This window comes from Hevea brasiliensis, chromosome 4 (assembly GCF_030052815.1).
Source record: "Hevea brasiliensis isolate MT/VB/25A 57/8 chromosome 4, ASM3005281v1, whole genome shotgun sequence".
NCBI lineage: Eukaryota > Viridiplantae > Streptophyta > Magnoliopsida > Malpighiales > Euphorbiaceae > Hevea > Hevea brasiliensis.
Window position 1 is genome coordinate 113,300,660 of NC_079496.1, and position 26,174 is coordinate 113,326,833.

At 36.9% G+C, this 26,174-nt stretch overlaps 1 non-coding gene across 1 annotated transcript; it reads left to right on the plus strand.

Annotated features, from left to right (window-relative positions):
* Window positions 1–9,110: 9,110 nt before the first annotated feature.
* Window positions 9,111–9,217, plus strand: LOC131179604 (small nucleolar RNA R71). The gene has a single exon (XR_009148495.1). It is a non-coding gene; the product is annotated as a small nucleolar RNA R71 (small nucleolar RNA).
* Window positions 9,218–26,174: the final 16,957 nt, after the last annotated feature.

Sequence of the window (26,174 nt, forward strand, 5' to 3'; positions counted from 1 at the left end):
ATTCAAAACAAACAAACATAATTCAAAATAAACTATAAATGTTTGAACATATTTACAAAGGAAAAGTCCTACAAGTTGGAACAAAAGTAAAACAAAAACTAATCTAGTTCTATTGTTTTGCCCTTATCCAAAGATGTTGCTAAGGGGCTGGTAGCTGCTGGTTGCTGTCGAAACGATGGTGCTGGAGGAGGTGATGGAGGTGGAGGTGGCATTCCCAGAAAGATCATGAGTTGCTTCACCATCTCCTTCAATTCTTTCTGCTTGTCCCTGGTTTCCATGACAAGGTCAAATAGTTGATCATGACGATCCTTGAGTGTATCAAGACCAGTGTCAAGCTTCCTATCCACAAAGTATATATCATCACTAAGCCTTTCAAGATAGGTGAATAAGGCTTTAGTGTTGAATGCAGGAGGGGCTGTGGATGAGGAAGGTTCAGCTGTAGGAGGTATGGGCTGAGCAGAGGCTGCTGGGGTGTCCTGTGCAGGCTGAGGGGGTGGGATAGGTTCAGTGGAGTGCTGTGGGGGTGATGGAAAAGGTTGGGCTTCTGGTTGTGCAATGGGCTCAGTTTCTGCTGCAGGTTGTGCAATGTCAGAATGTGGCAAACTGAACCCTGTTTTGGATAGGTGTGCAGTATCAAAATATAAAGTGTCCACAAGTGCTGGTATTGGGTGCTCTTCAGGATTAAAACCAAAATGCTTAGCTATAACTGTTGTAAGCCCACCCAAGACAATGTCACCTATGGATTTAGTGGCAATATGCAACACATGCTCACAAAAGAAATAACCAGGAGAAACCTTGACCTTGTGAAATGCACACCATAACATAAATAATTCAGATTTCCCCACAGCACCAAAACTAGTCCGTCTGCCCAATATGGTGCTAGCAATCAGCCTATGAATAAACCTAAGTGCAGGGTCTAGTATTTGAGAAGTTTTGGATCTCCCAGCAGAGAAAGTCTGAGGTTGGTTTGTGATGATTCTCCAGAATTGTGTAGCATTCCAAATACCCTTGTTTGCTACCTCTACTCCAGTATGTGGCACTCGAAATAACCCATCAATTGCAAAACCAAAAATGCTATGAAATTGGTCCAATGACAGCTCTCTATTTTGCCCCAAACATCTAAATTTCATAATTGGCTTATGGTCTACATCATGCAATTTGAGGGTAGCAGAGAATGAAGAAATAAACTCCAAAACTAGAGTTGGATAAACTATCTCCTGCTTATGCACAAATTCCATCCAACCCATACCATCAAGATATGCAACTACATTGTCAAATAAACCAAGAGATTGTAGAGAATCGGCAGAAATATACCTAGTGGGTTGTACCCTCCTATCCTTAAGTCTCTTAAAAGCTGCCTTTTGAATTGTATCAAGAAGAGGCCAAGGTAGCTTTGATACCTGTGAAGCTACTGAAATTGGCTTTTTGTTGGAAGAGGGTGTGGAGGCTGGAGTTTTTGGCTTTTTGGGTGGTGGTTCCGATAATGGGGTAGGTGGTTCTTTGCGTTTGGATAGAGGAGGGGCAGAGGACATGGGTCGCACAGATTTCGACCGGATTTTTCGTTTGTACGTGGTTGTGGGAGGTGGTGGGGGTGTCGCTTGTGGAGGGGAATCGGGATTGGGAGGTATCGTTGACAATGGCGAGACCTCGAGAGGAGAAGCTGGACGGGAATGGGGAGGCGACTCCATTGCCGATGGAGAAGATGGGAGAGATGAGGGGAAAAGAAAATATGCACGAAGGGATTAGGGTTTAGGCGGTGGAAATAGGTGTGGAGAAGAAGGAAGAGAGGAAAATGTCGGGAGAAGTGGAGGGGAATGGACGGTCGGGAACAGAAAATACGGGAGGCGGGAGAAATGGGTGCCGACGGGAGTTTTGGATTAGGTTGTGTAAGACTGCATAAGTGAAAAGTGAGTGTGCATAACTTATGCACCCTACTTATGCATGTCTCGGCTTGTTTTGGACTTCAAAGAAATAGCTCATGCACAAGTGCATAAGTCATGCACTGTCCTTATGCACTGTTCGGCAAGTTTTGGCCTTCAGGGAGAGTGGTCATGCGGAAGTGCATAAGCTATGCACTCTCCTTATGCACCTCTCGGCAGATTTTAGTGTTTGGAAAATGTGGTCATGCAGGTGTGCATAAGCTATGCACTCTGCTTATGCACTCCTCGGTGGGTTTTGATTTTCAGAATGTGAGGTTATGCAGAAGTGCATAAGCTATGCACTCTGCTTATGCATGTCTCGGCAACTTTTGAAATTTGGGGAGTGAAGTCATGCGGGAGTGCATAAGTCATGCACTCCCCTTATGCACCTCTCGGCAGATTTGGTTTTTCAGAGAATCGGGTCATGCAGAAGTGCATAAGTCATGCACTCTGCTTATGCACCCCTCGGCAGGTTTTGAGTTTTGGAGTTTCTGGTCATTCGGAGACTAAGCTTAGCCTTGACCCAACAAGGTCAAGCCTTACCTTCTAATCCGTCTTCAGGACGATCTAGTCACAGGTTTTCACTTCTCAGTGAGTGAAAGATTTGTCCCCGGGTGTACGTTGAAAGCTTCTATAGTAGAACTCATTCGAGAGGGCTTGGTGGTCTTAAGAATGGTTCGGGTGGGGGGTTCTCTTAAGAATAAAGAAGATGAATAGAATCTAATTCATGTTCATGCTAACAGAAGAGCGGATCCAATACCAAGACGACTTCTTTCTCAGGAAGTGTAGCAAGTACTTGAGAAATTATGGAATATCATGCCCCACGAGTGAGTTGCCGAGTGCCCCCTAGGAGGGCAGTCTACCACAAGATCGAGTTGGAGCCTGGAGCCAAACCCCCAACTATTTAGACTGGGGCTAGGTTTAGCAGATGGCCCCCCAACTAGCATCTATTAGTTAAGGGGATTGATTGAGCTCAGGAAAGAATTTCAGGAACTCATTGAGGCCTATTTAGAATAGGACTGCGAGCTTAGGCCCCCTTACGTAAGGGATCTCGAGAAAAGAGGGTTTCGGCACTCTGTGAGCCTTTGGACCGAAATAGTGAACCCCAGGGGACCCAGTGAGCAATGTCAACATTTCACACTTATGGAATCACTTTCTAATCCGATCCCGTTGAAACGACGGAGTACGAACATTCATGAAAGAGGCGAAAGAGAGCTGGCAAAGCTATGAATAACTATAGCCGATCATAAGTCATGCACTTTGCTTATGCACCCCTCGGCAAGTTTGGAGATTCAGAGTTTTTGGTAATGCGGAAGTGCATAAGTTATGCACCCTCCTTATGCAGACTTCGGCAGAGAGAGAAAATGAGGAATTTGAAGTTATGCAAATGTGCATAGGTCATGCACTCTGCTTATGCAAGTTTCTAAAGATATGAAATTTGACAAAATTAGGCTATGCAGAGTTGCATAAGCTATGCACTCTTCTCATGCACTTTGCAACAGGGATGAAAATGGCAAAAATTGTGGTTATGCAGGATTGCATAAGCTATGCAGTTGCTTATGCACAATTCAACAAGATTAAGATTGCAATGGAACATGATTTGCAAGTGTGAAAAATACCCTAAAATGAAGAAATGTAATTCTATAAAGCATAAATCATGAGAAATTTTCATCAAAAACACATCAATATATACAAAGTTCATCAAAAATGCATCACACAAGCTTGTAGAAGATGGATCCTGGATAAAAAAAACATTTGTGACCCATGCCATTTTGACTTTAATTTCTGCAAATCAACATTTAGCACATTAAAACTCAATAAAATCTGCATAAAGTTGCATCTATCCACAAATGATGAAATGAACTCTCCAAGTTATGCCAAGAGAATGCAATATTGTCCACCTTGAATTCCACAACCCAAATAATCTCAAAACTACAAAAATAACCAACTTACCACCATATTAGCATTAAAAGCACATATACTTAAAAGTTACACACCCAACCTCACCAAAAACACAAGCCATTTGCTGCAGACACCCTTTTTGCTGCAGATTTCATTTTTCCTCTGCATAAACCAGATTGCAGCTCCTGCACAGGTTATGCAGCAAAAACCAATCAGTTTTTTTTTTGGGAGAATTTGAAGGACAAAATTTTCAAGTTAAGAATCACTTCCCCAACAGTTCACCAGCCTTTCTTCATTGAAATACATCTACAAGGGACAAGATTTAACAATGTCAAAAATTGAATTTGGGGAGATTTTAGATAAAAACAAAATCAATGAAAATGAAAATAAATCAGCAAAAGCAAAATAAAAGGACTTGGGATGCCACCCAAGAGGGCTAATTTATAGTCCTTAGCTGGACTCTTCATGAATTTCAGTGAAAAAGAGGTGAGGGATTGGAGAGCTTATAACAGCTTGCTCCCTTTATTGGGTCTCCAGTTATGTAATGCTTCAATCTATGCCCATTGACCTTAAAATTCCCAGATTTTTCACTCCAAACTTCAATTGCTCCATAAGGGAAAACCTTAGAAACTCTATATGGACCAGTCCACCTTGACTTAAGTTTTCCAGGGAACAATTTCAATCAAGAGTTGAACAACAAAACTAAATCACCTTCTTTGAATTCCTTTTTCCTAAGATGCTTATCATGCCAAACTTTAGTTCTTTCTTTGTAAATACGGGCATTTTCATAAGCATCCATCCTCAGTTCTTCAAGCTCATTAAGTTGTAATAACCTTTTCTCACTAGCTTGCTTAAGATCAAAATTCAAGGTCTGAATGGCCCAATATGCTCTATGTTCTAGCTCCACAGGTAAATGACAAGACTTACCATACACCAACCTAAAGGGAGTAGTTCCTATAGGGGTTTTGTAGGCAGTCCTATATGCCCATAAAGCATCATCTAGTTTGATAGACCAATCTTTCCGAGAATTGTTCACTGTTTTCTCCAAGATATGTTTGAGCTCTCTGTTAGAAATTTCAACTTGTCCTGAAGTTTGAGGGTGGTATGGGGTAGCTATCTTGTGCACTACACCATACTTCCTCATTAAGCTCTCAAATTGCTTATTACAAAAATGGGAACCACCATCACTAATTATAGCCCTAGGAGCTCCAAATCTGCTCAAGACAAATTTCTTCAAGAATTTCACTACCACTCTAGCATCATTAGTTGGAGTTCCAATAGCTTCCACCCACTTTGACACATAGTCAACTCCAACTAGGATGTATTTATTACCAAATGAAGGAGGAAATGGCCCCATAAAATCTATTCCCCAAACATCAAATAATTCCACTTCAAGAATATTATTTAGGGGCATTTGATCTCTTTTTGACAAATTTCCACTCCTTTGACATCTATCACAATCCAACACAAATTTCCTCACATCCTTAAAAAGATTTGGCCAAAAGAAACCAGCTTGCAAAATTTTACTAGCTGTTTTAGAGATTCCAAAATGTCCTCCATAATCAGAAGCATGGCAGTGATGTATAATACTCTGTGTCTCTTCATCAGGAATACATCTCCTTATTAAACCATCACAGCATCTCCTAAAGAGTAAAGGATCATCCCATCTATAAAATTTCACCTCATGCAAAAACTTTTTCTTTTGTTGCCATGTCATACCTAGAGGTAAAACTCCACAAGATAGATAATTCACAAAGTCTGCATACCAAGGTAGTTTAGCAACAAGAGAGAAAAGTTGTTCATCCAAGAAAAACTCATCAATAGGGATTTCATCCAATTCTTCTTCATCCAATTTCAACCTACTAAGATTATCAGCAACTACATTTTCAGCTCCCTTCTTATCTCTAATCTCCAAATCAAACTCTTGTAGCATCAGAATCCACCTAATGAGCCTGTGTTTAGCCTCCTTTACGGAGCAAATACCTGATGGCTGCATGATCTGAAAATATAACCACCTTTGAGTCAATAATGTAAGGTCTGAATTTTTCCAATGCAAAGACAATTGCTAAAAATTCCTTTTCAGTTGTTGCATAATTTGTTTGAGCCTCATCTAGTGTTCTACTAGCATAATAAATAGCATAAGCCTTTTTGTCCTTTCTTTAACCAAGAACAGCCCCAATTGTATAGTTGCTAGCATCACACATAATTTCAAAAGGTAGGCTCCAATCAGGTGGTTGCATGATTGGTGCAGTGATAAGAGCTTGCTTCAACCTGCAAAAGGCATCCAAACACTCTTGGTCAAATACAAATGGTGTGTCATTACTTAACAAATTAGACAAAGGTTTGGCTATTTTAGAAAAATCCTTGATAAAGCGTCTGTAGAACCCGGCATGTCCTAGGAAACTTCGAATTCTTTTGACATTGGTAGGAGGAGCCATCTTCTCTATCACTTCAACCTTGGCTTTATCAACCTCTATTCCTCTGTTAGACACCAAATGTCCAAGCACTATCCCTTCCTGAACCATGAAATGACACTTTTCCCAGTTTAACACAAGGTCAGTATCTGCACATCACTGCAAAACTTTAGAAAGGTTAGCCAAGCATATGTCAAATGAAGATCCATAAACAGAAAAATCGTCCATAAAAACCTCCATTATGTCTTAAATGAAATCTGAGAAGATTGCCATCATGCACCTTTGAAAAGTGGCTGGTGCATTACACAACCCAAATGGCATCCTCCTATAAGCAAAGGTTCCATATGGACAAGTAAAAGTGGTTTTCTCTTGATCATTTGGATGGATAGGGATTTGAAAAAAACCTGAATATCCATCTAAATAGCAAAAGTAAGAATGCCTAGCCAGTCTTTCTAACATCTGATCAATGAAGGGAAGTGGAAAATGATCTTTTCTAGTGGCAACATTTAATTTTCTATAATCTATGCACATTCGCCAACTAGTCACCGTTCTAGTGGGAATTAATTCATTATTTTCATTTTTGACCACTGTCATTCCACCTTTTTTTGGAACAACATGTACTGGGCTCACCCAAGTACTGTCTGAGATAGGGTATATGATCCCTGCATCAAGCAACTTCAAAATTTCCTTTTTAACAACTTCTTTCATATTTGGGTTCAACCTCCTTTGATGTTCAATAGATGGCTTACAATTTTCTTCCAAAATGATTCTATGCATGCAAAAGTGTGGGCTTATTCCCTTAATGTCATCTATGGTGTATCCTAAGACTTTCCTAAATTGTCTCAACACTCTTAACAACTTATCAGCCTCTAAGGTACTCAAGTTTGCATTTACAATTACTGGATAAGTGTTATTAGTGCCAAGAAATTCATACCTGAGCTGAGAAGGAAGTTGCTTAAGTTCTACCTTAGGTGCATCTTCTTCCTTGAATGATGGTTGCTTAGATTCTGCTATTTCCTTTTGTGTGAGTTGAAAAACTGGAGCAGAAATGAATGGTGGACTGCCCTCTAAGTGTTGAGCATATGCAGCCACATGAGGGTTGTCATAGTCTATGCCTCCTCCATGAACCAAGCAATTTTCAAGTGGATCTTCTGGATATTTCTTTCTGAAATGTTCTTCAACCAGCTCATCAATAATATCAACTCTCAAGCAAGTATCGCTTCAATGATGCTTCTTCATAGAGTTATTAATATTGAAAACCAATTGCTCTTCACCAACCCTAAGAGTCAGCTTTTCTCCCTTAACATCAATCAATGCTCCTGCTGTAGCTAGAAAGGGTCTTCCCAAGATAATTGGGATATTAGAATCTTCCTCCATGTCCAAGATGACAAAGTCAACAGGTATATAGAACTTTCCAACCTTCAAAGGCACATTTTCCAAAATCCCTTCAGGATACTTGATTGATCTATCAGCTAACTGAAGAGAAATATGGGTTGGCTTTAGATCTCCCATATTGAGCTTCTCATAAATTGAGAGGGGCATGAGGCTAACACTAGCCCCTAAATCACATAAGGCTTTTGTAGAACATGATTCCCCAATGTGGCATGGAATTGAAAAACTCCCTGGATCCTTGAGCTTTGGGGGAAGTTTCCTTTGGAGGATAGCACTACATTCTTCAGTTAAGGCTACAGTCTCATGGTCTTCAAGTTTCCTCTTGTTTGAGAGAATTTCTTTCAAGAATTTGGCATAAGAGGGCATTTGTGAAAGAGCATCAACAAACGGCACATTTATGTAAAGCTTCTTCAAAACCTCTAAGAACTTCCCAAATTGCTTATCAAGCTTGGCTTTTTGAAATCTTTGTGGGAAGGGAAGCTGTGGCTTGTAGGGCTCAGGAGGTATATACTTCTCTTCCTTCTCTTCAATTTTCTCTTTACATTTTTCTGCACTCTCTTGTTTTTCACTCTCATCAGTTTCTTTCTCATTTTCTCTCTTCTCACTATTTTCACTCTTCTCATCATTTACAACTTTCCCACTTCTTAAAGTAATAGCTTGACACTGCTCTCTTGGGTTTTCTGGTTGACTTGGTAGTTTTCCAAAAGACTTGGCACTTGAGGAAGATGCTTGTTGTGCAATCTGATTTTCCAAAGATTCTCTATGTGTTTGCATCTGTTCTAGCCTTGCTTTCATCTCTCTCATCTCCTCATCATGCTTATTTTGGTTAGCAAGAATTTGTTGCAATAAAGCTTCAGTGGTGGAATTTTGTTCTTGCTGTTTTGGTGGAGGATTCATATTTTTCTGCTGAAAATTAGGCAATGGTTGCCTATTTTGCTTATATGGAACTCCTTATTGCTGTTGTGGTTGAAAATTCTGATTTGGAACTTGACTTTGCTGATTTCCCCATGAAAAGTTGGGATGATTCCTCCAATTTGGATTATAAGTTTGAGAATAAGAATTCCCCATATGTTTGTTTCCACAATTACCAACATATGCTGCTTGTTCTCCATAATCTACTCCACAGCTGGTAGTTTCCTCTGCATAAGCCACTTGTTGTAAACTTCCATATGATGATGTTGAACTAACCAACATACTCAAGTCTTCCATCTTCTTAGCCAAAACATTAGTAAGTGCATCAAACTTTACATTAATCATATTGAATGGATCAAGATCATACATTCCAGCAGCTTGCCTTTTTTGAGTTGGAGCTGGTCCTCTTGGACTACTCCAAAGATGAGTATTCTTTGCAATTTTCTCCAATAGCTCATAAGCTTCATCTTCATGCTTCATAATAAATTCTCCTCCTGTTTGAGCATCAATAATTCCTCTGATTGCAGGAGTGACATTTGTGTAAAAATTCTGGTTTATCATCCATTTCGGAATGGCATGATGTGGGCATAGTCTCTCTAATTCCTTCCATCTCATCCATGATTCATAAAGAGTTTCATCCTCTCTTGGTCTGAAAGCTGTCATTTGATTCCTCAATTCTTGAGTTTTTCCAGGTGGAAAATATTGTGCAAGAAATGCATCAGTGAGTTGCCCCCAATTTGTAATGGAGTTGTGAGGTAAAGAGTCAAGCCAATCCAATGCTCTATCTTTCAAAGAGAACGGGAATAGCTTCAATCTTGCTGCATCATCAGACACTCCAGGTTGTTTTTGCATGTCACAGATCATAGCAAACTTCTTCAGGTGTGTGTGTGGATTTTCAGAAGGATGTCCTCCAAATTGAGAATTTTGAATCATTTGAAGAACTCCAAAATCCATCTTGTAGCTATTTGCATCAATTCTTGGTCTTGCTATGCTCTCTCTCAAGTCATCAAAACGTGGAAAAGCATGATCCATCATACTTCCCCTAGGCACATTTGCATTAACAACTTCTTCCCCTTGGGCTTCATTTTCATTGTTTTGACCATTTCCAGCATTACCACCGATTCTAATTCTTTCATCAGCCATGTCTGCTTCAATTTCGGTTTCTCTCAAAGCTTCTTTTCTTTTTCTGTTTTCTTTCTTGTTTGCTTTACAAAATTTCTCAATTTCAGGATTGAACAATAAGGATGTATCACTTGTGCTTCTAGCTCTTCTCATAAAAGATTAAAAGTACCTGAAAAAGAACAAACAAACACAAAATGAAAAGATAACAAAGATAAAAATATAAACAACTAAAGTAATCAAGAATTCAATCTTAAACAAACAACTCCCCGGCAACGGCGTCAAAAACTTGATGTGGCCCAACCGCAAGTGCACGGGTCGTACAAGTAATATAGTAAAGATATCGTTCCCACGAGGAGTTGTGTTAATGATTGAATTTTTGATATTAAAAGTTGACTAAATTGAACTAATTTCAAAATTAAAACAATAGATTGAATGGGTATTGGAGTATGAAATCTATATGTGCAAAATGAATAATCTATCTAACAATGTATTAACTAAACTAAAATTTCATCAAATTGAAATAAGCAAGTTCAAAAATGGCAATATTCAAAATGGCAAGTAATTAAATTCGATTAGAAATTAACAATGGTAAAAAAAAAGCGATTCCGGAGTTCGGGATTTCATATCCGAGCTATTTTGGGATTTTAAATTGGTTATCCAATCTTATGAAACTAATGGGTTTTAAGGAGATTAATTCTTAAATCCTTTGAATTCCCTTTCGAGTGAGACTAAGGGTGTCTTAATCAATCTAATCCTACTTTCGTGGACTTAGAGTTAATTAAGACCCATTAAGTTCTTTAATTAATCTGTGAATCCTCTTAATCCTTAGCCTATTTCTAGGTCTAAGTTAATTAAGTCTAATTTCTTGATTATCTATCACAAGGCCTTCTCCTTTCGGTGCTTCAACCATGGATTAAGAACATTACTTAATGGGATCCTACACTAAGCATGTCATTAAGCACACAAGAAATGAATAAAACTCATTAAGACCACAAAATATGGATTACCCAATCAAAATCCACAAAATATCTCAAATATTACAACCCTTACTCCAGAATCAAAAGCAAACTACTCACTATCCATAATGCTTACAAGATATTATGAGTTTATAAGGAAATAAAGCTTTAATCTAAGCTAAGAAATAAGAAATTAAACACTAGAAATGTAGAAAAATGTAAGGAAAGAAAGAAATCTGCAAATCTTGGTTGAAAATGGTGTGGAAGGTGAAAGTGACTCTTCAAATTCTGCCTCTCCTCTTCCTTTCCTTTTCTGCTCCTTGTCCCCTTTCTAAAATGGGAAAATGAGACTATTTATAGCATTTTTCTGACATGGAGCCCTAAAATGGTGTGTTCTAGGAGGAATTATCTGAGGGAATCTTCTGCCAGCTCATTAATGAACTCTTTATGGGATCAGCATAAGTGGATGCATAAGTTATCAGATCCCTTATGCGATTTTACTGGTTCTCGTTCACTTATGCGAAATCGCATGACTTGGTGCAGGTTATGCACAATTCCGTGAGTGCATAAGGGAGGTGTGAATGTGCATAAGCTATGCAGTCTCCTTATGCACATTTCGGTTGGTTCTGGAACAATGATTTTTCTCCTTATGCAGATCTGCATAGCTTATGCGGCAAGTTATGCACAATTTGGTCAATGCATATTTCAGCTTGAAAACTTGTTTTTGACATCTTTGGCTGTAGAAGTCACTCCTCAATAGCAAAATTTCTCTTCAGTCCTTCAAAAACACCATTTTTCCTACAAAACAAAGTAAAAATTACAAATTAATCCAAAATCGACAATTATGAAAAACTAACTAATTAACTAATGAAATTAGCTAAAAATGACTAATAATCAAATCAAATGGTTATGAAATTAGACCTAAATGACTATGCAAAATGTATGCATCAACGACAGAGCTAGTCCGTTATGAATATATATACGTATATTTATGCAGATCAGGTGGTTGAACCGACCATATGCATGCAAAAGAAAGAAATATTTGTAATTTTGTAAGAAAAGAATTGAAGAAAAACTTACTTCAAAACTTTATAAAATTTGTAAGGTTTGTACAAAGGTTTTGGAGATGTAATTCCGGGTAGGACTTACAGAGGTTTCTCAACACATGAGTTTCCTAAGATCTACTACAAGGAAGTACAGGGTTTGTAGGTGAGGTAGAGGTAGGGCAGGATGGGAAGTGAATCAACCTTCTTGCTCCTTTCTTCACCTCGGGGTGAAACTCCTTCAGGACCTTCTTCGGATTCTCTTGGCTTTAGAAGCTTGAAGGGGAGAAGCTTGGGCTCAAGAGGCTTGAAGAATGGTTTGAAGTGGCTTTCTTTTTGCCTTGGATAGTTGCCTCCTTATATAGAAGTGTCCAAGGGCAGTTTTGTAATTTTGTAAGTTTTAAACAGTGTCTGGCACTTGATGCCTTCACGTGTGAACAGTGCTTCTTGTCTTCTTCACATGCGAACAGTTAAAAGTGAACAGTACAAGATATGACAGGTGAACAGTGTCCTGTCTGGTTTTGAAATAAAGGAAGAGAAAATAGAATATTACAAAAATAAAAATGATTAAAATAAAAGGAAAATAAAGAGAAAATAGATAATTTTGCTGCCATAAGTTTTTTTTTCTTTTTGGTCTTAAATTTTTTTCTTTTCTTTTTCTTTTTCTTTTTCTTTTCTTTTCTTTTCTTTTTTTTTTATGGAGTGGAGCTAGGACCACTCTTTTTATCCTTCCATCTTGTTTTGTAAGTTGTGCCATGTCTCCTCCTCGTCACTTGTTTCGTTATCTAATGAGACAGAAGATAAGTCGTAGTAACTTTCATATTGAACCATGTAATTTTCATACTGCGTTTCAATATGAAAGGGTTTTGGACTTGGCAAATGTTCATAGTGAACATATATCCGAGAATATGTACCCGTATGGACTAGTGTATATTCTGGATATCGGTGTTTTTGCCAGTTTTCGATGACTGTCTTTGCTCGCCATTTGTTGAGTTGGACGAAATGGTCTTCGTGATTGCATGGCCAATCCGGAAGATGATAGAGAGGAGGAAGTTTTGTATCCAGGTAGAAGTAATGGATCACTTGTTGTAGCTCTCCATTTGCTAATACTTCTGGAGGTGTTGAAATGATTTGTATGTTGACTGGTTTTTGGCAGAATAATAGTCTTCTGACTTCTTGAAGGACTCTATTTCCCAAAAACCTTATCATTTCACAATCAGATCTTGTGACTCGGACTCCAGCTAACATACTCCATTTGAATAGTTCTCTGGCGTCTAGATATCGAGTTCTAGACATCTGAGTGGTTTTGAAGTGGGGGATGCTAAAATCTAAGCTGTGTTCACAATCTGGATAGCACAGAGGATATCTGTTAGCATGTTCCTGAGTGCAATGAAAACGGAATTTTGAATAGTACTCCCATTCCCATGACCATCCATTGTGACCTTGCTAATTGATTTTTATAAAATTGAGACATTTTTGGAGAACATCCAGCTGTTCTTTGGTTCTGGACTGGATGATGTTTTGTAGGATCTGCTCGCGGATCTCTTGAGGAAGACCATTGAGAACTTGTTGCCTGAATTTCTTCGAAAGATAACGGGTTTGAAAATGTTCTAAGGACCTATTGGCACCAAGTGAAGCAAAAAGGACTTCACTGTGGTGATAATTTTTCACATTGACCAGTGGGGCCAATGATAATTTTACACTAGAATCCAGTGGGAATCTTAGGCCTTCAGTACTTCGCTTTTGAATTCTTACACTAGAATCCAGTGGGGATCCTAGGCCTTGAAATTCTTGTTTTTGTAATTCAAGGTGATGATTTTGGTTAGAAGTGGATGGATCTGATGGACTAATTCTGGATGTAATGGATTTGTATAAAATTTGGTTTTGTAAAAACTCAATGAATGATTGAGCTACCATGATATGATCTTCATGATATTTAATTCTTCTAAGGAGGTCAGCTACATATTTATTAGCTTCCTCAAACTCAATACAAAGTGCATTGAGCTCTGTTACTCCCAACCTTTTGTTTTGTATTAAAGTCCAAAGATTGTCTAATAAACATTGGTGCCTTTCCGTGGGAATATATACAGTTCTGGCTACATTAATTCTAAATTTTTTAGCAGGAGTTTTGGAGAGGACTATTGGTCCAAAGTGGACTAAATCACCATTGTTGGATGATTCTGCCATCTGCAAAAACTCACAAGGGTTAGTTTGTAATAAGTAGTAATCAAAAAATTGATTTTTGAAAACAAGCTCGTTTAAAGAAATTTCTTTTTGTAAATGTTGTCTTGTTTCCTGTTCCAAAACATTTATTTGATTATCAAAAATGGAATAAGCCTTTATGATATTCAAATTCTTTGTTTTGGGTTTTTCAACAAAAGCGAAAACAAGGTTTTGATTTTTTGCTTTAAAAGAAATACTATCATAGTTGACTCTGTAGGGAGTAATTAAATTGATGAATGGAGTTCCTAAAATGACACTATGACTGATATCTTTTATTAAAACAAATAAAGTTTTTAGAAGAAGATTTGAATTAGCTATTGAAGCCTCGGTTTTGTAATTAATTTTGATTTTGGAATTGTTTGAAGCTGAAAGGTTTTCAGTAGTTTTTTCTTGGAATTTCTTTGGAACAACGCCTTCTTTAATACAATTTAAATCTGCACCTGTATCAAACAAGGCAATTGTATCAATTTTGAAATCTTTTGAAAAAACTATAGAAATTCGAATCAAATATTTTCTGGAAGAAATCTCATTAAGGATGAAGAGAAATTCTTTTGTAGGTTTTTCAAGATTTTGAATTTCTAAAGTATTTTCTTCATCTTCTTCTTCGACTTCTTCATTGATTTGTTTTGAAAGTAATTTTTGAAGTGTTTCTGAGTCCTGTGCCTGTTTTTCTTTAAGCTCATTAAGCTCAATCTTAACAGCTTTTATTTCTTCTTAGAGGCTTTGGACTGAAACAGTTGATTGTTTTGAAGTCTTCTTTCTACCCAATATGGCCGTAAGGTCATATGTGTTTTTTGCAATAGAGGGCAGAATAGAAGATTTTTGTATTGGTTGTTCTTCAAAGGTTTTTAAAAGTTTTCCTAAAAATTCCTTTTGTAGTTGAGAATCTTCAACCTGTGTAAGGATTTCTAAGAGTAACTTCTAGTCTTTTGAAAGAACATTGATTTTCAATTTTGGTTTTGTATACAGTTCATTTTCTATTTTAGAATCAGAACTGGATGATAAACTTGTGATTAATTCATCAATTTATAATCCTTCTTCATTTTCTGTGGGTTCAGAATTATTGGACTTACCTTCGGTTTTAATTAAAAGAGCAGTTATCTTATTAATAACTTCTTTTTCTAATTGTAACTCATGAAGTTTTTTATTTAACTTGCAAAAATTTGCAGTGTGGCCTTTGTTACCACATTTGTAGCAAGTTAACTTTTTGATCTTTGATTTGGATTGAGGACTAGGTTTACTAGTCTTTTTTGGAAGTTTTTTGTAATAGGAATCTTTTTCTGGTTTTGAAGAGTTTTTGTATTTTTGGAATGATTTTTTGTAAGGTTTTCTGCTACAACTTCCTCCACAGTCTGGAGTAGGGTTTTTGGTTCCTATTTCAAATTGTTTGGAGAAAGATCCTAACTCTTGGCGAGTTTTTCTCATTTCCCATTTCAGATGTTTTTGTAATTTCAAATCCTGACAAATTTTTAAACCTTCTTTTTGAGTGAGACTGACTAGTTTCACCATAGGTTAATTTATCATACGGGATTTGATTTCCAAATGCTTCCTTGATTTTATTCCTAACTTTTTCTCCTAAAAGGGTCGGAAGTCCTGCAAGGAATTTTTCTTTCCAAAAGGGCTGATTAGAATCTTCTCTAAGCATTACCCTAGTAAGGAAAGTGTTTTTGTAATACTGAAAATCACTCAGTTTTTTGCATCTAAGATTTGAAAGGAGTTCGGCATTCTTATCCTTAAGATGAGATAGGTCACCTACGAAATGTAAGGAGATTGTTACTATCAAGGTGGCTACTGCATCTGGGATTGGTTGGCCTAACTCATCAAGAATTAGCACGCCATCTTCTTGAGTTTGTATGGATTCTAAAATCTCAGATTTTTATAGGTTTGTGAGATGATAATCCCACCATCCTTTGAGCTATCCTGAGAATCCTACAATGAGGAGTTCAGCAATAACTCTGTCTGGGGTTCCAGTTTGGGTTTTATAAGCATTTGCTGCCATAGTCATTTGCTGGAGTAAATTCAAGATGTTGTATTCAGACATACCATCTATGTTCCATTCATAGACAGTAGAGGCATTGAATTTAGACTGGGTTAGGATTTCAGATCTATTTTCTATGCCTAAGTCTGGAGCTGTTATTAGGAGGGGTGTTGCTACCCGCGGCCAATAAAGTCTATTGATTTGTAAAGGTTTTGAAGACTGAATTTCTTTAGTTTGGATGGGCTGATTTTCTTGGCTTTGGACATCTGAATCTGAATCTTCCTCAATTATATTGACACTCCTTTGGGAAGTTTGAGGTGTTTCAGGTGCTACTGGAGTAGAAATTGAAGCTTCTAGCCTAGTCTTCATGTCTCTCAAAGCTTGGATGAATTCAGAATTGCTATTGTTTTGTAAATCTTTTTGAATATTTTTGGAAACTTGGAATGGTTTGAAGATTGGGTTTTTCAATTTTGTATCTAGCTTAGTTTCAATTTGGGAAACTGTAGCCTGTTGGTTTTGTTTCATTTTTTGTAATTGCTTACCTATGGTATGCAAATGGGCATTTGTAAAATTATTTTGTAGAACAATGTTTTTTATATTCACAGAATCATTTTCATTTGGAATTTTGTAAGGGGCTGCTTCTACAGTTTGTTCTAAATGGGGAATTTTTAATTTCCTAAGAGGAGGATGTTCAGATTGTATTTTTCTACCAACTGAAATTTCCCATTCAGGAATTTTGTTTCTAACAGTAACAGGATTAACAGACAGTTTTTCCTCTATTTTCTTTAGAAGAGCTCTTAAAGCCTTAATGAACTCCGATTGATTATCTTCTGACTCCTGTTGTTTAGGTTTTGAAATTTGGGAAGGTTTTGAAACTGGATTTGATTTTTTGAAAGTTTTTGGAGTTTTGGAAAATGGATATGAAATGTTATGCTGTTTAGCATACATCTCAAACCAATCAAAGAAAAGAATATGAACTTTATGTTAGTGTATAAAGTCATAATATTCCTTTTGAATTTCTTTTCTTTGATCATTGAATTTTTTGAAAAACCACATTTTCTTTTTATGATTTTTAGGAGAATAAAAATCGTCATGCAAATATTGTTTGTCTACTTCAAACTCTTTTTCAAGCACATTAAGTTCATGGTTTACATTTTCTGTAATGGCTGAAAAGGTAGAAGAAGTAGGTTCTGATTCTGTTTGGGTTTCATCCTGAACAGACTCGTTTTGTAAATTTGTATAAACTGGATGTGAAACATTTGTAGAGTAATCTACATTTTGTAAAGTGGATCTAGGTATTTCTGAAGTAGAAAACCTAGAAGAGCTAAGTAAATCTGAGGTAAAATACCTAGGTTGAATATTTTGTATTCCAACTGGTTTTGTAACAGGCAAACTAATGACAGAAGGTATATAAGACACTCTTCCTGTATCTACAGTACTGGACGTTGAGGAATCATCTGAAAACCTAAGGCTTCTGTTAAAGCTAAGGCTGACTCTTCCATCGTCATATTGGGTTATTTGCCTCAGTTGAACGTTTGGCTCAACTATTTTTAAAGATTCTGGTTCTACTGCACCTTCTAAAATCCATTCTTCTGGTAGGGTTATGTCCTTCCATTGGATAGATCTAGGGATTACAGTGTTGGATTTTGTAAGATCAGTTTATAAAAGCAAAGTTTCTCCTCTTTTACTTTGAAACTTATGTTTTGTGGCAAAAGCAGAAACCATAGCTTTGTAATGGATTTTGTAAATCAGTACAAGAGGAATAGATCCTTCAAGCATTTTGTAATTGTGAGTTTTGATTTGTAAAACAAGGAATTTTGTAATATTACTGTTGTTTAACGAAACAGTAAAATTTGGATAGCAATCAAAAGATATTGGTCCACTGCATAAACTAGACTCGACTGAACTAAGCAAGGAGTCCTGGAAGTTTATGAACCTAGTATCTCTAAGAACTGCTAGGATTGAGGTGTTCAACCCTTCTTTTGTAAGCAGTTTAATTCCAACTTGGACTAAACCTATATGGATGTATTTGTATTGTTTTTTACGGTGTTTTTGTAAGGATTTTTGAGACAGAAGAGAAATCGTCTCAAATGGTTTTGTAATTTGAAGATCTCTTTCTTCAGTTTTGATTGTGATATCAGTTTTGAAAAAATTGAGTTTTGTAGTCTGATAGATCTGATCCTTTTGTACTTTTGGAATTTCCCAATTATCTATACATTTTTCAAAATTTTCGATTATTATTTCTTCACTATTAACTATCTTTCTCGACTTGGAGGATGAGGTAGAAGAGTTTGAAGAAGAAACTGTCCTACAGAAAATTGGATTCATACTTAAAGAATTTTTCTAGGTTGATCTTTTGAGTTAAGTGAGGTAATCGCCAAAGGAATCACTGCCCTAAACACGCCCTCTCGGCTACAAAGACGGGACTTACAACCCAGGCCTGTTTACACATCTAAAGAAGCTGTCTTTTCACCTTAAGATCATCTTACCAACCTCTAAAAATTGTTTAAATGTGAATCCGAACCTTAAGTAGAACCTTTTCCCCCCCCAGGCTTTGATACAAAACATGATGGAAGGATAAAAAGAGTGGTCCCAGCTCCACTCCATAAAAAAAAAAAAAAAAGAAAAAGAAAAGAAAAAAAAATTTTAAACCGGCAAAGGCGGCAAAATTATCCATTTTCTCTTCATTTTCCTTTTATTTTAATTTTTGTAATCATTTTTATTTTTGTAATATTCTCTTTTTTCTCTTCCTTTATTTCAAAACCAGACAGGACACTGTTTACCTGTTATATCTTGTACTGTTCACTTTTTACTGTTCGCATGTGAAGGAGACAAGAAGCACTGTTCACACGTGAAGGCATCAAGTAGCAGACACCGTTCAAAACTTACAAAATTATAAAAATAGTACTTATAAAATTGATATGTGACATGTATTTTAAGAAAAATTAATCAACTTTTTTTTAATTTAAAATTAATGGTATTTGTCTTTCTTTTTTTAATACATATTTAATCCTTAAAGTAAGATAATGAGCATTTAATTATTTATCATATTAAATGAGTCGATCTTAATGATAAGAGTATATATCAATAAAAAAAAATCAATTTTTAAAAAGTTGATTATATATATTTTTTTAAAAAACATTTTTTATTAGATTAGTGTATTAAGTGAGACCATAGATACATTTAATTTAAAATTAATTTAAAAAAAAGGCTATGGTCAAATTATATATTAAAGGAAATTTAATAACTTTGGAAAATTGATATAACCCTTTCAAAGTAAGTTCATTAATATGAGTGATGGATCATAATGAGAATATAGAATTATTTAAAGAGGAAAAGGTTAAAAAAAAATGACAACCTAAAAAATTGGATTACAAAATTAAGCCACCTAAATTTTAAATCAATTTAAATTACATTTCAATAAACAAAAAATTATTATTATTTTTTTTATTTATAGATTCCAATACTCAGCTTTCAAAAGTAAATGCAAAACTTCTCAAGTTTTCACAAGATGGATGAAATCTTAATTAAAATATTAGAGAGAAAGCAATGTTGAAAAATATAATTTTAAAAATAAAATATACATTTCACAGCTGCTTACAAAAGATCTAATAACATTAAAACACTGTTCATTTAAGTAAAATTCTATAAAATTATAATAAAATTATTCTGTATATTTGTGTAGTAAATAAATATATCTGATAATGTTGTATTATAAAATGTAGGAAAAGAGAAAAGAATCTTAATTATCAGAATTTCAATGATCAAATGATCAAAATAAATAGTTTTTGTAACACCCCAAATTTTATTATTTATGAGTATTTTTGATATTTTAATTTTATTTAAATTTTAGGAATTTTTTTGAGATTTTTTGGATTTTAAAAATCGGGTTCGATTTTCCGAAAATATAAACTTTGATGATTTTTAAAAATTAATTTAAAGACCACGTGGCAAAACTAAAAATATATTTGGAGTCTACGTATTTTTCTGAGTTTTACGGAATTTTTTCGGAATTTTTGGACCTCGTTTTCGGTCCCGAGGCAGAGTAAAAATTTAAAATTTTGTATTTCGAATCGAACCGGCCGAATCGAACCGGACCGGATCGGACCGGTCGAATCGAACCGGCTCCCTTTCCTTTTTCTTCTCCCGCGCACGTCGTCCCTCTCTTTTCTCTTTCTTTTCTCTCTCCTCCTCGCGCTGCCGCTCCAGCTCGCCAACCGCCGATCCGGCCACCGATTGACCGGGTCTTATGTCTAAAATCATCTACTCGGCGAGTGCTTTCACTAGACACCAAGAACGCCGAAATCCATCGTGCGTTTTGTCCGATTTTTGGTCGGGAATATTTGAGCCCTTTTCGACTTTTGGGCTAGATTTCTCAAAAACCGTGAATCCCACGAGGAAACCGAGGCCACCAAAGACGCTCCATTCGTCGAGAGCTTCGCAACGACATAAATTTCAATTTTTCCGACACCGCTTTTTCGGTGGGTCCCACGAACTTCGCAGCGTGTAATTTCGAGCATTAAATGAGCTTAGAAAATTCTGAAAAATTTATGTACTAACCCCCGTGTTATGGGCTTCGTGTAGGTATTCTCGATTCGCGGAAATTCGACAGTTGATCGAGTTTGCAAATTTCGGGCCAGACAGATCCGTTACCGGAAAAGTCTCCGAATTGGGCCGAGGTTTTGGCTAGCCCCCCATTGTCAGATGCCCCGAGCGCGTCCCCGAAGTCGGAATCGGCAAAGGTAAACCCGAACCTAGTTTTTACGTAATTTTCTAGTGCTTAAATAGGATTAAAAATCCATAAAATATTCGTGGTAGCTTAGAAAATTACGATTCTTTTTGCAATAGCTTAGTAATATTGCTAAGGACCGCGGGGCAAAGTTTTATAATTTTTAGAGCTTGTTTGGGCAGTTTTTGCAAAAATGATCAATAATAAGGACTAAATTGAAATTTTGCGTATTGTGATGGATGATTGATTTGATGGGCCCAGGAGGGGCTGTGTGATATGATTGAACTGTTGATGTATGGATTGTGAGTATAGAAGTGCGTTTTTAGCCCTTTTGCAGTTTGGGTAGGTCCTAGGTATAGGGGAGACTCTGCCGGATTTTCGGCATGACTTAGGACGTATTGAGTCTTTTCTTGATTTGTATTGAGTCATTTGTATTAAATAATTGTAATATAATTGTCAGGTGAGCCGGGATAGCCTTCTTCCTCCGCCCAGCCGCCACAGTGATTGCCGTCAAGTCTGTGAGTAAAATATTAATTTTAATTGTAATTTCGATATTATTATATGTCAGCATGCCCATGCATCACTTATATGCATATATTTATGTAGTTAAACTCTAGGCACGAATTATGTTGCATTCATAACTGTTAATGTGCCATGAATGTTGTTGTGGTAATTTGGAGCAGTGTGCGTGCGTTGGCGTGCGTGTGATGTGGTGTGGACTATGGATAGGACAGGCGATCACGCTTGAGTAATTCATGGGACCCGATCCTTCGAGGGGTAGTCACGGCTTGAGTAATTCAGGGACCCTCGATTTGGTTATTAAGTGGAAGTCCGAGCTTGAGTAATTACCGCACCAAGTTGGATTTAAGAGAGTCAGATAGGGATCACTCCCATATGTTATGATTGATACTACAGGGTGTGTGAGTGCTCCAAATTTCCTTTTTGATGTTATGATGTGAAAATGATGTGGATGTTGCATTTCACTCTACAGGGTGCATTAGTTTTAGATAGTTATAGAGATTATGGTTAAAATTGATATTTTACTCTCTGAGTCGAACGCCACTCCCTGTTCAAAAATTTTACAGCCACAGGAGGATATTTATTCAGGTTAACTCGCTTTTATACTTCGCAGTTGTTTATCGATATTTGTGTAATTTTATTTACTCCTAGAATTTCCGCATGTGTTAGCGAGAATTATTTGAAATTGGTCCGTAATATTATATTCATGTTGGACTGTAAACTTAATATTTTAAGTCCGTTTGATGGATTGGATGAGGAGCCGAGCTCCCATTTATTATTATGTTGATGAGTATGTGGAGGGTGAGCCGAGCTCCCAATGGATTGTTTATTGTGTTTACAGTGTCGTGAGTCGAAAACTCCCGTTGGAAAGTCCATTTTATGGCGGACTGTCCGCTTGTTTTCTTGATATTGGGCCCAAATGGGCCTTAGAGTTGGGTTAATGAATAGTTAAGGCTTACTACGGGCCTCGGGGGCTTTAGGCTGGCCCAGGTCCTAGTGCCGGTCCGGCCCATAGGTTGGGTCGTGACAAATGTGGTATCAGAGCTTAGGCTCCAGATTCATAGGGAAAAATTATCTAAGTGTTGGGAAGAGTCTACTAGGAGTCACATGCGGAGTATAAGATTCTGTTTCGTCTTTTCCTGTATTTCTTTGTTTCTAGATTCTACGTTATACCTCGGGAAATATAAGATTACCTCAGTTAGTGTCTTGATTTTCGTGGAGTACACAGAAATGTGAAATAGAGTTAGTAGACATGTGAGATCTATCATGAGGATACGTACTCCAAGAAATGTTATATTTTTGTCAGTATGGGTTTAAATGGTGTGCCCATTTCCTGTAAGACACGAGTACATAAAAGTGAGTCTTAAAAGTACAGTTGCCCTAGATAAGGATGAGGATACCACTCACCGGCAACATCGTAGATGACCCAAATGTAATAAGTTTGTGATAATAGAAGATTCAGGAGAGATAAGAAATTAGGAGACCTAGTCCGTCAGACGTATCGTAGTAACTATACAATATTCTCGATGTCCGCCTCCGTAAGTCGCAGACATGCATCGACATGAGATTATTGTGTAGAGCTGCGTGCATCCCCGTGGTGCTCCATAATGAGGGTGTTTGAGATGGCTTCTGTTTTGGTACAGTTATGCCAGAACAGAGTTCTATATTTGCAGAGGAGTTGGGAACTCCTGGCTAAGAGTTTAGAGTTAGAATATTGAAAGGTCACAGTTGGGTGATAACTAGAGTCAGTGACTCAGTTACCCCAGCATGAGCTAGAGTTTCATCAAGAGTTGCCATCGGACACTGCAGGTTTCGGACTAGTTGCAAAGTAAAGGTGACACTTATAGAGTGAGAATTGTATACCTTGTGTGTATCAGTATGGAATAAAGTACAACTCTACTACCTAGAGAAGGTCGAAACTATGAATTGATGATTTATAGAGCTATAATATGATAAAAGAGTCATTAACTTGACATGGTTCTGGCAAGGTGGTAGATGTAGTACCTTTGTTGCAGCAAGTTAGGATATAGTCCTATCTTTTCAGAATGGATCGAAGGTTATTACTGATAATGATGACTTATGGAATAGTGTCCCAGATGGGACTGTAGAGTGTGGTAGATAGTAGTTGGCTCGGGTATCCTGGAGAGGATACAAGTTCCATTATAGGAATCATATATAATCAGATCACGATGGATGTAAATCCTTTGAATTGGATGACGGGTTTGGGTGCCCGAAATCTTAAGTTTTGGAATTGAGTAAACATGGAAAATAATAATAATAATAATAATAAAAATAATAATAAATAAAATTACTGCAGAATCAGTTCTCGAGGTATTAAGGGTATTATGTAAGTTAAAGGATAAGAATAGAGATCATACAATAAAAGTATGACTGTAATTTGCTGAGTTCCTTTCTAATTTCAAATTATTCAAAACAATAGTATAATCTAATTATAATAGTGTTAAGAGTAATAAATTAGCGAAGATAAATCACAGAAGGCCAATGGATAAAGAAAGTGCAGAATGAAAGTTTGGGCAATTGATTGCAGATGCAATATAATCTAAATGCTAGTGGAAGTACTAGCTAGAGTGGTCAAAGGACCAAATCTGAGTAGCACAGACATATGATAACGCGATAGAGACTCTAAAAGATATAGTTAGCAAGTACAGCTATTATGTTAGGAAGAAGAATGGAACCAGGGATAGAATAGTCAAGTTCTATTTTGGGTAAGACAAAGGAAATAAATGAAAGGACAACCTAAAGAGCGCATAATAAAAGAAACAAAGTTAAGATATAGGATAGGCTAAGTGTTATTCTTGGCAAGGAGAATGACAAGGATGGAAAACCCAAAATGGGATCACATTAGTGAGAAAAGTGATGGAGGTATGGAATACAATAATAATGAGTAAATGTTAGAAGGTGTGCGATGGTATTGCGGACTACCTAAATAGGTAGAGAAAGAGAAGTTAGTAAGCAGTAAGTTGAATAAAAGTCAGTCTAAGGGATCAAATTAATGACCCTAGATAAGGGTGGAATTAGTGTTGGAAGAATTTATTAGTGAGAGAAATCTTTCAGGAATCAACAAAAGTTAAGGGCACAATAAAAACGATGATAGATATGAAACATAGGTCGAGTATAAGTAAAGTTAATAAATTATAAAATATTATGTCAAGAAGGAAAATTGTACGGTAAAGGGTTTATGCAGATGATAACTTATAGGTAGAGCATAATTGTGCTAGGAGATGATGAAATTTGGAGATAAAGACCAAGAAACTTAGGTGAAACGTTATAATATGACAATCGGGTGTAGTTGAATATAAGAGGATATTTTCTTTCTTTTCAAGTTTAGCTTGTGCTTTTGGTTCTAGAAGGTTATATAAGGAACAAAAACTGAGTCAAGGAGACCTAGTTATTGAGAGTTTAGTAGGCACAAATTCATACATAATTTCCTGATATGAGAATGACAGTAAGTGCATACCTAGTATTAAGTATGAAAGGACGAATGAGTAATGACAGAGTTAAATTGAGTTAGCTACTAAGGCTTGTAACTGCTTTAAACTATGAGTTGGAGGAAGTACTATTTATGGTTGAGATTCAATAGATGAAATTGTTGTGATGGGTAATTTGAGGTTGAAGTTTAGATAGCTATGGGCATGATATATGATTATATTAAGGAGAATGAACACGTGAAGTATCTTGTTTGGAATTAAGGCATGACACATATTTCCTACAGCCGTGTTAGTTCAGATGGAACTTATAGTTTATGGGGCTCATATTCATCCAGGATAAGCAATTTCCTACTAAGGCTGATAGGGAATGATAATGTTCTGATAGTTAAGTTGGAAAAAAGGGGATACAAGAAAAAAAAAATTTCTATGGGTAATTATAAGTGTTACATAAGGTGAAGAATGTGCTGGTAGGAGTAAATCATAGGGTTAGAATTCTTGAAGTAATGAAACTAGTATTCAAGATAAGACTAAGAAATAAAAAGAAAGTTAAAGTTGATGATGGGATAGACATCTTTGAAGGAAAAGGTGTAAGGATGAGATAGGACTAAAATTAAGGAATAAGTACAGCAGGTTGAAATGATACCAACAATACCAAAAATAGGAAAAGGGAAGTGGATAAGATGCAAAGGACAGGAAGAGAGCTCGATAGAGTCAGTTATAATGATGAGGATAAGGAGTGTCTAACCACTGCCCCTGTGTTAACACTACCTATGAGGGTGAAGGATACACCGTGTACTATGACGCCTCCAGAGTTGGCCTAGGGTGTGTGTTGATGCAGAATGGAAAGGTAGTGGCTTATGCTTCAAGACAGCTGAAGAGGCATGAGCAGAACTACCCCACCCATGATTTGGAAATGGCGGCTGTAATCTTTGCACTAAAGATCTGGAGACACTATCTGTATGGTGAAGTGTGCGAGATATACACCGACCACAAAAGTTTGAAGTACATCTTCCAGCAGAGGGATTTAAACTTAAGACAGAGGAGGTGGATGGAGCTTCTGAAAGACTATGATTGCACCATCCAGTACCACCCTGGGAAGGCCAATGTTGTGGCAGATGCTCTGAGCAGAAAATCTTCTAGCAGTTTGGCGCACATTTCAGTAGAGAAGAGACCGTTGATTCGGGAGGTACATGAGTTGATGGATCAAGGTTTAATCCTAGATCTGTCAGATGAGGGGGTATTGTTGGCTCACTTTTCAGTGAGGCCAGACTTGAGGGACAGAGTTAGAGTTTCCCAGCATAGAGACCAACAATTGATGAAGATCATAGAAAGAGTACAGCAAGGCGAAGGTGGTGAGTTTGGATTTGCCAATGATGGCGCCCTAGTGCAAGGTTCTAGGATATGTGTGCCCGATGTGGACAATCTCAGAAATGAAATCATGCAAGAGGCACACTACACACTTTACAGTGTCCATCCAGGTTCCACCAAGATGAACCATGATGTGAAAGATAGCTATTGGTGGAATGGCATGAAGAGAGACATCGCAGACTTTGTGTCCAAGTGCTTGACTTGTCAGAAGGTGAAGTTTGAACACCAGAGACCGTCGTGAAGCTGCA